Here is a 13,578-nt window from a genome sequence, read left to right as displayed (position 1 = left end):
ACAAAGTCGGGTCGGTCAGCCTCAAATTCAGATCGGAAGAAGCCACAGGGGCTGGCTGGTGCCAAGGTGGTATATAGACCAAGCACCTCCTCTGCCATAAACCATAACTATTTTAAGACCTAATCATAATATTAGTGTCACAAGTAGTCTTATATTAACACTGCAATGAAATTACTGTGAAAATCCCCTAATCCCCTAATCCCCTGTTCGGGTACACTGACGGAGAATTTGGAATGTCCAATTTACCTTCCTATACAATGATATCCACCATTGTTTGTTAAAATAGCAACAATGGACTTTGATCAGTTATCTAGGAATTGTCTTCTGCATTATTTATTTAATTATTTATTTATACCTGGCCTGACTCCATGAAATCTGTGGAAGAGAGGACATCTTTGTCTCTGAAATAGAGCCAGCCAGGTGGGGTGTACACAGCCTAGTCCATCACACAAACCTGCCTCCCATCCATTGACTCTATCTACACAGCCTTGGGAAAGTGGGCAGCATAATCAAAGATCCCTCCCACCCTGTTTACTCACTCTTTCAAGTTCTTCCATCGGCAAGAGATACAGAAGTCTGAGAACACGCACTAACAGATTCAAAAACAGCTTCTTCCCCACTGTTACCAGACTCCTAAACGGTCATCTTATGGACTGACCTGATTAATACTGCACTCCTGTATGCTTCACCCGATGCCAGTGTCTAGGTATTTAAATTGTGCAACTTGTGTTGCCCTATTATGTATTTTTTTTTCTTTCATATACTAATTGATCTATTTGAGTTGCGCGCAGAAAAATACTTTTCACTATACCTCGGTACACGTGACAATAAACAAATCCAAATCAGAAGGTAGATCCAAAATTGGGCCCATCACCTTGCTTCTTTTGCCAAAATGAAATTACGTCCAAATTTTTTCAAACCTTATGAGAGTATGCCTAAATTGGGGATACAAATCAGTGTAAATGAACAACTGAGGCCTAGGAAACACACATACCATACTCCTTTCAATTAATTCACAATTAATATTGTGTTTCAACTCATTCAACCTCCATTCATGTCCAGCACGCACAGCATTGTTAAAGAGCTTGCAAAATGGGAGGATTACAATTTTTAATGTGATTTATATTGATGCCGTAATAATACATGAAAAGACTTAGAAAATGCAGACAGGGTCTCAGTGAAGATAAATTAGGAAACAAAAATATCAAGAAATTGCAACGAAACACCAGTAAAATTAATTTCTTTCCTGTTGTGCCTGAAAATCTGGTTGGAATTGGAAATTAACATCTGAGCAAGTAGAGACCTGTTTTTGAAGTTCTTGGGACAGGGCCACGTTTTTGGGTGGAGATCTGTTTGTGTGGAGGGATTAATAGAGACCCATGAAAGACGAAGAAGAACTAGGTTTAGTGCAGCTAAGGCATATATCTAGCTGGAAAGAAACCTCAATCTTTTAAGTCATTTAATTGGTCTGTTTGAGCCCCTGGAGGAAAACACAGAGGAAATTCAAAGACATTTCAGAAAATACAATTGTGGAGGCTTTTCATTTTTAGTGTAACTTATTATGATGCTGTGCACATTCATTGAAACAGGAGCAGCACGGTGGCCTAGTGGTTAGCACAACCGCCTCACGGCACTGAGGTCCCAGGTTCGATCCCGGCTCTGGGTCACTGTCCGTGTGGAGTTTGCACGTTCTCCCCGTGTCAGCGTGGGTTTCGCCCCCACAACCCAAAAATGTGCAGAGTAGGTGGATTGGCCATGCTAAATTGCCCCTTAATTGGAAAAATTAATTGGCTAATCTAAATTAAAAAAAAAAATTCATTGAAACAGAAAAAAAATCTTAATAAATCATAAAACACCAGAAATCTGATCATGAATCCTGCTGTGCCTTCAATATGCTTTGAACTGTGTATTCACAGGAAATTAGAGTGTACTGCTCCCCTTCATGGAATGTGAAGCTATGATAGTAAGTCATAGTGCGTCTGGGCACAGGTCTCATTGAATGGGCGTAAAACAAGAATAAAATTGGAGTGTATCATAAGTATGTGCAGACACGATTATGCTAGAATTTCCTCAATCTTTTAAACCGGAACTAAGCTTGTCACCACAATCGAGCTTTTCTTTGTGCACAAATTTATGGGAATTATTTACGTTCCATGTGATGTACTTCCCGGAGGATTATACAGCCCAATGCCTGGCCACGTTGAAGGGGCTCAACTTGAGAGACCAATGCTGTACCCTGGAGCATTACTTTATAGTTACTGCAGATTTATGTTTTGAGAGTTTCAAATATATACATCCTGTAGCGATGTACCTGTTTCAACATACCTGAAATTCATTAGTGAGCACCCAGAGAAAGTCAAGTGCTGAAGGATCTAGGTGTTCTAATGCATGAGCCACAAAAGGTTAGTATGCAAGGACAGCAAATAATTAAAAAGAATAATTTAGTGCTATCCTTTGTCACAAGAAGAATTGAATATTAGAGTAAGTATACTGTACTTCAGATATACTGTGTATTGGTGAATCCGATACTCTGTTAACCTCATGGCTCAAATGGCTGCAAAATATCACAAGAGGCCAGAAACAGGATTTGTGCCTGTGAGATTTCAGAATGCATTGTTTCCAGGTCTTCCCCAGTGATGTGATCAGGTTCACGCACAGGAAGGGTGAGAACCTGATTTGACTGAATCTAAATGCATTTCAATATCATGAGGAGGATGTCCAGGAGGGAGTGGAGGGAGGGGCCAATGAGGAGCCGGAGAATGGACGCCCGGCAGGGCGAGGTTTCCCATGGGCAGTAGGACCAGAGATGTCCTCATCACTTCATGGTTCACATACTCAGACTATCATGTTGTTTAACAGCTCTGCAACCCCCCGCCCCCCAGCCCACAAGATCTTTGTGATCCCCTCCATGACCAAGGGAGAGATTCGCAATAAAAACATCTTGTCAGGGTGCTGGGCCTGGGAGTCCTTGTGCTGCTTAGCCTGTCAATGCAGGAGGGTGATGATGACTCTCAGTGAGGAAAGCTCTAATGCCCCTCAGCTATTACATAGATCTGACCCCTGTCTATCTGTCTGCTGCAAGCATGCTGATTTCGCAACTCATGTGTGAGTGGTATTCAGGCCTCCACCCCTTTGTCCAGTAGCACTATAGGGGGATTTGGGGCGAGGGTAAAGGGTTCATTGATTAATGCCAAGATGGCTGCTACTCTCAGTTTGAGTGGGTCTAACCGTTTCCCTAGATTGAGGGACTGAGATAAAAGTTGTGTCCAGATGGGGTGAGGACTTTTCCCAGTGGGAGGAGAGTCAAAGAAAGTGAGACCCTAAGATTGTGAGCAACAAACGGTTTTAATAATGTGATGTGTGCTTTGGTGACAAATTATTTTGACCCACAACTATCACTACCGAATTTCACCCCTGCAACTCTGTGCCCATAAAACCCCTTCATCTTATGTGTCTTCCCACTATTACCTCTTCCATGCTTAACATCCCAGGCCCAAAACACTCATTCTAGGTTAAGCAGAGTTTCACTTGCATCTCTTCCAATTTGGTCTACTGCATTCGCCGCTCCCAATGTGGCCTCCTCCATATCGGAGAGATCAAACGCAGACAGGGTGATCACTTTGCTCAGCATCTTTGGTCTGTGCGCATTCAGGATCCTGACCTTCCCGTTGTTTGCCATTTTAACAAAAGGCCCTGCTCCCATGCCCACATATCTGTTCTTGGCCTGCTGCAATGTTCCAGTGAAGCTCAACGTAAACTGGAAGAACCACATCTCATCTTCCGGTTAGGCACGCCTTCCGGTCTCAACATCGAATTCAACTACTTCAGATGACCAGCTCTCCCCCACCTCAACCCATTTGTTTTTATCCCATTTCATTTTAACTGTCTTTTACCATTTCTTTCTTAATATATATTAACCCCCCCCCCCCCCCCAATCTTATCCACCTTTCCTTAATCTTTCTCCTCTTTGCTTCCCCCTTCCCCTCCCCCCACATCTACAGTTAGTTTTTCTGCTGTTTGGCTTTCACAACTTTTGTCCTCTCTGGGGACTGTCATTAGCACTCTTTCCCCGTGGTTTCTGTGCCCATTAGCAGCCGGTTTCCCTGGGTTTCTGTGACTATGACTCATCTTTCATTCTCACTCCACAATATAAATATTTCCCACTTTCTCTGTCTGTTAGCTTTGACAAAGAGTCATCGGACTCAAAATATTAGCTATTTTCTCTCCCTACAGATGCTGCAAGACCTGCTGAGATTTTCCAGCAAATTCTCTTTCCTTGTCTTCCCATTATGTCCAACTGTATTCCCAGAATACAGTTCATAAGTGGAGGTGGCCTGCGGCCTTCCACTCCCCATTGCCTGAGATGCCCTTGGCAGGCGTCCTCTGGAAGGCCTGGACCTGGAGGGTCCCAGCCGAGTTTTGGGTGATATAACACTGGCATCTTGCCCCAGGCCTGGGTGCCATGCAATTTTGGCAACATCTTCTGCAACTGAAGGTTTTGGGAATCCTCCATTTGGCTTTGCAGTCACAGGAATGTTACTGACAATCCCTCCTGGTATTCCCAGCTCTGCCTTTGCATCTCAAGCAGCTGAGGGATAAATGTGTCCAGAGACGCATCACCTGCCCAGCATAGATGTGTTCTGGGATCTAGCTGGCCTCTGACTGCTCGATCCTGGGAGGTCCCTGTTTTCACCTGATCTGCATCAGAGGCTATGTAATACTCCCCAGATACAGCTGGTGAGCATCACACAGCCTCTGATGCAGATCAGTACGTAAGGCTCCGAATGATCCAAACGTGTGGGCTCCACAGAGTTCAACAGGATCACCACCTGGCACTCATCTTCGTGCTATTTGCACGAAAGAAATAGCGCACCCGGTCTGCAAACTGAGTCCAATCCTCAACACCGGCGTCAAATGTGTCCAGCCGCCCGAGCATAGGTATGGCGATAAAGCAAGGCTCCAACTAGGGCATGTGAATGCAGGGAGCTGGCAGAAGCGACAGGGCTGCAGCATTAGCAGCAGACCAGTTTTACTCCTCGCCGCTAGTTTTAGGAGCATACGGGCATAGGAGCATATGTCTGCACCAAGTTGCAACAAACAAAACAAAGGCTTATTTCCAATGTTTAAGGTACATGGCTCTCAGTGGTACCCAACAGGTTCTGAACAGCCGTCCCAAATGGCCGACCTTTATACAATATTAATTGAGCTTCTCCACCCCCTTAGCGGGAAGCCTATAAGTCCTGTGCGGGTGAAGCTTATGACACAGGTGATCAGCACTTTAGAACATAAAGAGGAAATTTTTTAATGATTACAATTGGGTAGAAGATAAGGAGAAGATGGCTTGTACGGCTAGATATAATGTTCGGCTGATATCCATCATGCGAAAGAAGATGATGGGCTGGATTGTACATTGTCCAACGGTGATATCGGAATTGGCGATCAGGCGGAGAATCGATTCCGACACCCAAATCAGGGCCGGCGCAGGTTTGATCCGTCAGCCATGCTCCGCACCCCCAGAAATGGCGTAATCGCATCGCGCACTGCACGCTGTTGCAACGGCGTTGGCTTTCCATCGGCAGGCCCTCCCGTTATGCTCCACCCTCAATGGGACAAGTTCCCGATGGCATGGGACATATGTGGTCTCAACGGTCAGGAACCCCGCGTGGGGGCTGCGGACTGTGTCTAGCGCCGCCACACTCGGCCGGGATCCGTGCCGCTGGCCGGGGGAGCTTCCGCGAGGGCTGGGGGAACTGGTGGGGGTGGCCAGGGATGGCCTGTGGGGTCGCGGATGGCGGGCCCGTGCACGGTTGGCACAATGTTGTATGGCGCAATTGCTGCAGGTCCTCAGCCGTACGCATGAGCGGCCAGGGCCCCGGCCATTCTCCTGCCGTTTTTGGCGTGGGAGCCGGGAGTTTTTTATCTAGATTTATTAATTGAGTTGAATGTAAAATCTTGTTACTTGAGAGAATTAGTCCAAGTTTCTGGATTACTGGGTCAGTGACAATATCTTATCCAGCTTCGGATGAGTTTTAAATTCCTCCAGCTCAACAATAGGCAGACCAAAGCCACGGGCTAGATTCTCCACCAGCGGGATGCTCCATTTTGCCGGCAGCCTGGGGATTTCCCGATGGCGTGGGACTGCCCTACAATGGCTGCCCCCCCCATTGACCAGCCGACATAATGGAGCATCCAGCCGGCGTGCTGAAACAGAATTGTGGCATGGCAGGACGGAGAATCTAGCCCATTATCTCTGCCGCAATTAGCCGTCTCACTGGCCATTCTCTTGGGCTGAGCCAAAGTGTTCTGAACCTCAGCACACCATAGATGCCTGAACTGAACTTCAAATCAATTGGGCCCAATCTTAATCCATTCAATACCCACCATTGCACATAGTTAAATACAAACAATGTGCAGAGGTGTGGGGAAAAGACAGTCATAATGCTCATTTGGAGAGCCGATGCAGTCATAATGGGCCAATTGGCCTCCTTCTACACTATAACAATTCTGTGTGATCGCTTTTCCATCAGAAAGTGCAGTCAGTTGCATTACTGCAATGCTATATCCATGGTAGTAAACTCCCCCACCCCCACTCCGCCCACCCCACCAAACCCCACAAAGCTGAAACTCTTCCACATGATTTTATTACTCCTTGGCTTCATTACGCTAATGGCCCCTTCTTTGTTGGCATCATTCACCTCTATATATACTACACCCCGTTTAAAGTCTGTTGTCCTGTACCATGTCTCACTCAACTACCCACCCGTTCCTCTATTTCCAAATGCCTCATGTTTGAAATAGATTAAATAAATTTATTTTTAAATTCTCCCCTGGTTTTGCTGTGCTCCTTTGCTATTTTTTCCAAGCCTGTAGCTTCAGCATCTTTGGCTCTACTCTCTGGGATACAATCCCTAAATCCCTCAGCCTATCCATCTTTCACCCCCCTTTCAAAACATTTCCCAGAATGCTGTCCCTGAAGCACCTTGGGATTTTTTTTGCCATGAGAAGTGCATTAATTTAAGAAGTTGTTCTTGTTGAAACATCCTGACTCAGCAGTTTGTCTTGGCTGTCTGCTCCCACCACAGCTCATTACTTTCCAAGGAGCGGCAAAGGGTGCTGCAAGCAAAAGCTTAATGGTGCATTCACACTACAAATTTAGAATCAGTGTAGAGATCTTTTGCCTTTGCACCGACACTGAACCCGCAAAATACAAATGGTGTGCAAAGTCCTTGAAGTGAAATGGACTGAGAGCAGCTCCTCCAGGGAACATTGCAGCTTTTCCCTTTGCTCTGCCTCCTTGCCAACCATTTCCCCACAACCTCCATCACTCCTACAGATTATCTGGTCATTGCTGTTTACGGGACATTTCTGTGCATACATTGGCCACCACAGTTGTTACATTACAAGAGACAGCACATTTCAAAGTTATTTTTTGGAATTTAAAGTACCCAATTCTTTTTTTGTCCAGTTCAGGGGCAATTTTGCGTGGCCAATAGAACATAGAACATAGAACAGTACAGCACAGAACAGGCCCTTCGGCCCTCGATGTTGTGCCGAGCCATGATCACCCTACTTAAACCCACATACCAACAATCCCCCCATTAACCTTACACTACGGGCAATTTATCATGGCCAATCCACCTAACCCGCACATCTTTGGACTGTGGGAGGAAACCGGAGCACCCGGAGGAAACCCACGCACACACGGGGAGGACGTGCAGACTCCACACAGACAGTGACCCAGCCGGGAATCGAACCTGGGACCCTGGAGCTGTGAAGCATTGATGCTAACCACCATGCCACCGTGAGGCCCCGAATCTACCTGCATATCTTTGGGTTGTCAGTGTGAGACCCACGCAGACACGGGGAGAATGTGAAATTACCACACGGACAGTGACCTGGGTCCGGGATGGAACCCAGGTCCTCGGTGCTGTGAGGTAGCAAGTGCTAACTACTGAGCCACCGTGCCTCCCCTTCACCTCATAGTTCTTCATTGGATGTCAAATCCATTGGGAACATGATTAGATCATGGAAAGTGTGACATAATTGCAAGTTTTTTTTTTAAGGGAAAGACCCGCCAGTTCAGAATACAGCATTGGGAAAAGTGGAACAATGATGGTTCTAATAGATGAAGACTGCCTCTGTTTAAATTCTCCAGAAATGCTGAACACAGTGGGTACGTGGATGAGGTCTGTGGTGAAGTGGTGGGTAGCAGGTGGATAGGGTATAGGTGGGTGTGGAGGCAGTTGGGTTAGCTGATAGGTTGGCAGCAAGTATTTACACATTTGAACCTGTACACAAATCTGGAGGCTCACCTCCTTCCAGGTCCCCCTTCTTCCTCAGCCATGTGTTCTAACATCATTATTACATCAGCATTATGTAAGCATATGAAGTTAACCCTTTACTCGACAGGTATGGTGGCAGGTGGTCTGGCTGGTGGGTGGTGAAGTTGTAGGTGGTTTGGATAGCAGGTTGGTATGGTGGTAGGTGGGTGACATAGTATGCGCACAGGGTGACAGAGGGATAGGGCGGTCGGTTGGCGTGCAGTAGTTGGGTGGGATGATAGTTGGGTAGGGTGCCAGGTGGGTGAGGTAGTTGGTGGGCAGGGAGCCAGTTGACTACGATGTTGGGTGTGTGAGATGGTAGGTGCGTATATGGGTAGATGGGTTAAGTTGTAAATAGGTCGGGTGGCAGTTGCATAGTTTGGCAGGCGGATGAAGTGGCAGGAGGGGTGACAGATGGGTAGGGTGGTATGCAAGTAGGGTGATATGTGGGTGAGTTGGTAGATGGGAGTGACAACTGTTAATAAAGACTTTCTTGTAACTTTAACAAGACTACTTCATGATGTTCAGGCAGTAGCCATCATGGGTAGAAATCATAGAATCCCTACAGTGCAGAAGAAGGACATTAGCCCATCGAGTCTGCACCGACCCCTGCTCCAATGGAGCGTCCGACTTAGGCCCAATCCTCCGCCCCTGTCCCCGTAACTGAAGCTAACCTTTGGGTAATATTAGAACGGCCAATTCATCTACTGTAGAGATATGCATCATTGTGTATACACAAGGGGTCAAGGTAAATACACTACAACTAAGTAACCACTAGAGGGAGCACCAGAGATGTACGTATACATAAACAAACAGGAAGTAGTTTCTCTTCACAGGTACAGCAGCTGGTGAGCAGGACACAGACAGGCAGCTCAGATGTAACATAGTATAAGCCCTGGAGAGAGAACAAACTCATAGAATGAAGCATATACGTCAACTGTAAGACTACAAGCTTTATTCTGACACAAGGAATAATACATGGTACCAGGAGACTTCAGAACGTTTACCAGAAAAGTTACACAAGGTGCAGACAAAGCAAGATTGAAAACAGAAGAAAACTCGGACGTGGGGAGACTTCGCTGAGTCGATGAAACTCGTTGGAACTCCACCGCAGCTGAAAACAACCGATAATTTAAGACATAGATGGAAATTCTTTAAACAAACGTTCAAACTGTATATCGTAGCTAATGGGTTAAGTGCGGCCTCAGAAGAAATGAAAATAGCACTTCTACTAGCAGAACATGAAGCTAGTGAAATCTATAACTGCTTTAATTACTTGCAAGGTGGAGACAACACTGAATTAGAAGTAATACTTAAAAAATTAGAAAATTACTGTAACACCAGGAACAATGCGCTTTAAGACATTTAATGCTCAGAGACCAAATTACACAGGGAATGAGTGTTGTGAAACTCAAGCAATCATCAGAACAGAAAGGTTAACTGAGGGAAATTGCGATTGACAAGGGCAGATTGCAAGAAAAAAAAACTTTGTTTTTCACCAGAAGAAATGGCAAAAAAATACATTTCCATGGGTCTGAAGAAGTTAAAATGGTGTCTGAGCACATTTTAAACTGCCTGGGGAACAAAATACGCAAACCTAGGTCTGTACATGCGCAGGAAACAGCAGCCGCGCATGCGAATTGAAAAAATACCTTTTGGGCGCAAATCGTTCTGCGCCTGCGCAAGTCGCGCATGCGCAGTTTACGATAAACTGCACAGTAAAGGAAAATTGATTTGCGATTTACGTCATGAGCGTCATGATGTCAGAGGCCCCAGTCCACACCCATTTAAAGGGGAAATGCCCGAAAATTGAAAAAAAGAGTTATATAGCTACAAAACACAATTCTTTTACCTTGAAAGACAGAGCAATGACTGAACTTCTACCATCAGTTGAAAATAACTTCCGCAGCACCCTGGAACAACCTGTTTGCACCACCCGAGGTGCAGAGCACAATGAGAAATCCGAAACAAAAGAATACTAATCAGACATGGCTGAGTTATTCAGATATGATGATCATAAAGGCACAAGCGCCGCGGTAGAAAAGCTCAACACGACTCTACTCATAGTAGATGAATCCAATACCATGATGCAATGGCAGATCGTCGATACATTGGATGACAGCAACCTGTCAAATACCCAAGAAGAAAACGATGCCACACAGCGAGTACTGAACGACTCCATTGAGATCAACTCCACAGAGAGACCACAGCACGACTCCACACAGAAAGCAATGAAAGACTCCACACAGAGAGCGATGCAAGTCTCCACAGAGAGCTCGTTGACAGACTCCAAAATGGAAGCAACGTAATACACCATAGCGAAGTCCATGCATGAACAAGACATGAATGTCTATCAACCTTATCTGAGCAACCAGCAGCAGACTATGAAAGTCTACCAAGCTCACGTGAACAACAAAAAGACTATGAATGTCTGCCCAGCTTATTTGAGCCACCAGAAGAAGACTATGAAAGTCTACCCAGCTCATTAAACCAGCAAGAAGACACTGAATGTCTACCCACTATGTGAGACAAGTTATGAAGAAATCACAATTCCCATACAAGATGTGCAAGATCACAGCGAGACTGATAGATCTCAGCTCATCTGTACAAAAGAACGTGACTTGAGTGGCACGACCACTTGTGATTCCAGTGAGACCACGTCAATTAAAACCGCATCTACTTTTAACTACTCACACGAAGATGAAATCTTGAAGATTTTGACTTCAGAAGAGGAGCACCAAGAAACCAAAGATGATTCAAATGAACTGAAATGACTCCAAAAGAGGAGCACCACAAAATCAATGATGATTCAAGTGAACCAGAAATGACTCCAGAAGAGGAGCATCTCGGAACCAAAGAGGAATCACATCAACCACAAATGAGTGATGTCACCAAGATCAATGCAACATCAGATAATTCTCACAATCCTCAAGAAGAAATGCTCAATGAAACATCAGATACCACAAAGGACACTGAATGACTCGAATTATCCACATGGAACAGTCATTGAGCGCAACAAAAACAACAAAAAACACAAGAAGCACAACAGAAACAAGAACAACAACAGAAACAACAGAAATAACAAGAAGCACAACAAGCACAACAACAAATTACAAGCATGACAACAAAAACTATAAGAACAACAACAAAAACAACAACAAAGAGCATAACAAAGGCAGCAACAGCAATAACAAGCACGACAAAAACAACAAGAACAACAATGGAAACAACAAAGACAAACGACAAAAATAACAACAATGAAACAACAACTTGTACGACATGGTACAACTCTGCACAAGAAGGACAATGTAATAGCAAGCTCAAAGCAATGGCAAGAGTACAAACATGCCATGGCATGACAACGAGTCTCACAAATTCACATTTTCTCCACTACAAACAAGCAAACCAGCTTTCAAGAGTGGTATTGACATACAGCATCAATACCGCAAACACAGAAAAAAGTCCAGGTCAGACAACAAAGACGACATACAGAATCAATAGAACATAGAACATACAGTTCAGAAGGAGGCATTCTGCACCGACCCACTTAAGCCCTTTCCACCTGATCCCCATAACCCAATAACCCCTCCTAACCTTTTTGGACACTAAGGGCAAATTAGCATGGCCAATCCACCTAATCTGCACATCTTTGGAATGCGGGAGGAAACCGGAGCACCCGGAGGAAACCCACCCAGACATGGGGAGAACGTGCAGACTCCGCACAGAGAGTGACCCAGCGGGGAATCGAACCTGGGACCCTGGCACTGTGAAGCCACAGTTCTAGCCATGTGTGCTACCATGCTGCCCAATAACGCAAGCACAGAAAAAAGTCCAGGACAGACAACAAAGATGAAATACAGAATCGCTACTACAAGCATAGTAAAAAGAAGTCTAAATCAGACAACAAAGTGATTTGACCATTCAAACACCTCATGATGACCTCTTGGTTACTTAAACATAAGAACACTGACAACGTTCACAAAGAAATGACAACATCAACATCACTACAACAGAAGAAGAAAGCAACTCAACTGTACAAATTCATAAAGTTTGGACTCCTAATTTTTTAAATTAATATTGGACTCATAAATATTAATTGGCTTGTATAAACATCAACATCATCACAGCTTGTACATATCAACATTTATCTACCTGTGTTATGCAATTTTCTTTAACAAAGTACAGAAAATATGTAAAAAGAAAAAAGGTGTCTGTAGTGATATGCATCACTGTATATACACAAGGGGTTAAGGTAAACACACTACAACTAAGTAACCACTGGAGGTAGCACCAGAGATGTATAAATACATAGACAGACAGGAAGTAGTTTCTCCACAGGAACGGCAGCTGGTGAGCAGGACACAGACAGGCAGCTCAGATGTAACATATAGTATAAAGGCTGGAGAGAGAACGAACCCATAGAAATAAAGCATCTACTTCAACTGTTAAGACTATGAGCTTTATTCAGACACAAGGAATAATACACAAATCTGCTCACCTGCAGAGACAAGGCGAACATGTAAACTCCACACAGAGTCACCCAAGGTCAGAATCGGGTCCTTGGCACTGTGAGGCAGCAGTGCTAACTATTGTGACACCGTGCCACCTCCCTGTGACCTGACTAATAGGAAACAATAGCAAAGTGGTCATCGGTGTTTTGCACACGGTATCTCGCTGATTAAAACGCCCACAGTAAGAACCATACCCCAACGAGGGTAGCAACAATAATGGTGGCAGAGACGGATAAAAATTCACATCCTCATTAAAAGACTGACAAATTCAAAAGACAGAAAAAGGACATCGGAAACAATTCTGCAGTGATGCAATCTCATTCAAGAAGCAAAAAGCTGAGAAAAGCCACCTGAGAAACTCCAGAGAAATGAGAGCCTGGCAGCAGAAAAGAGTTTCAGCTGAAGCAAATGTCTCCGTTCAATCCCTCTGGAAGATCAGCTCCAACAAAGCAGAGTCAGCAACCTGCAGGGTGAGAGAAAATCATGTCAAAGATCCAGGCAAGCCAGTCCTATGAACAATTAAAAAAAAGTCCATCCAGCCAGAAACCCAGTTGTACATTCCATCCCTGGAAGGAGCTCCGACTTGACACCTTCCATACCCTTGAGTCCGGAACGTCTGGAAAAAGAAAGTTTTAAAAAAGCAAAAAAAAGATCAAACATGAAAGAATTTTAATAAGAATCAATTGCCTTGTTGTTCTTCAGCCTTCCGACCAGCGGGTATTGTGCCCTCCCGACCCGTCCCCAGC

General features: G+C 44.8%; 1 long non-coding RNA gene across 1 annotated transcript in view; it reads right to left on the bottom strand.

The window, feature by feature from the left end:
- Nucleotides 1-12,856, bottom strand: part of LOC119977636 — a 62,799-nt gene extending 49,943 nt beyond the window's left edge. Inside the window, exons 1-2 of the long non-coding RNA XR_005463241.1 lie at nt 12,820-12,856; nt 812-935 (exon numbers count right to left, since the gene is read on the bottom strand). This is a non-coding gene — a long non-coding RNA (uncharacterized LOC119977636). The remainder of the gene's footprint in view (nt 1-811; nt 936-12,819) is intronic.
- Nucleotides 12,857-13,578: the final 722 nt, after the last annotated feature.

Source organism: Scyliorhinus canicula, chromosome 14 (assembly GCF_902713615.1).
Source record: "Scyliorhinus canicula chromosome 14, sScyCan1.1, whole genome shotgun sequence".
Classification (NCBI taxonomy): domain Eukaryota; kingdom Metazoa; phylum Chordata; class Chondrichthyes; order Carcharhiniformes; family Scyliorhinidae; genus Scyliorhinus; species Scyliorhinus canicula.
This window is presented reverse-complemented; position numbering and strand designations above follow the sequence as displayed.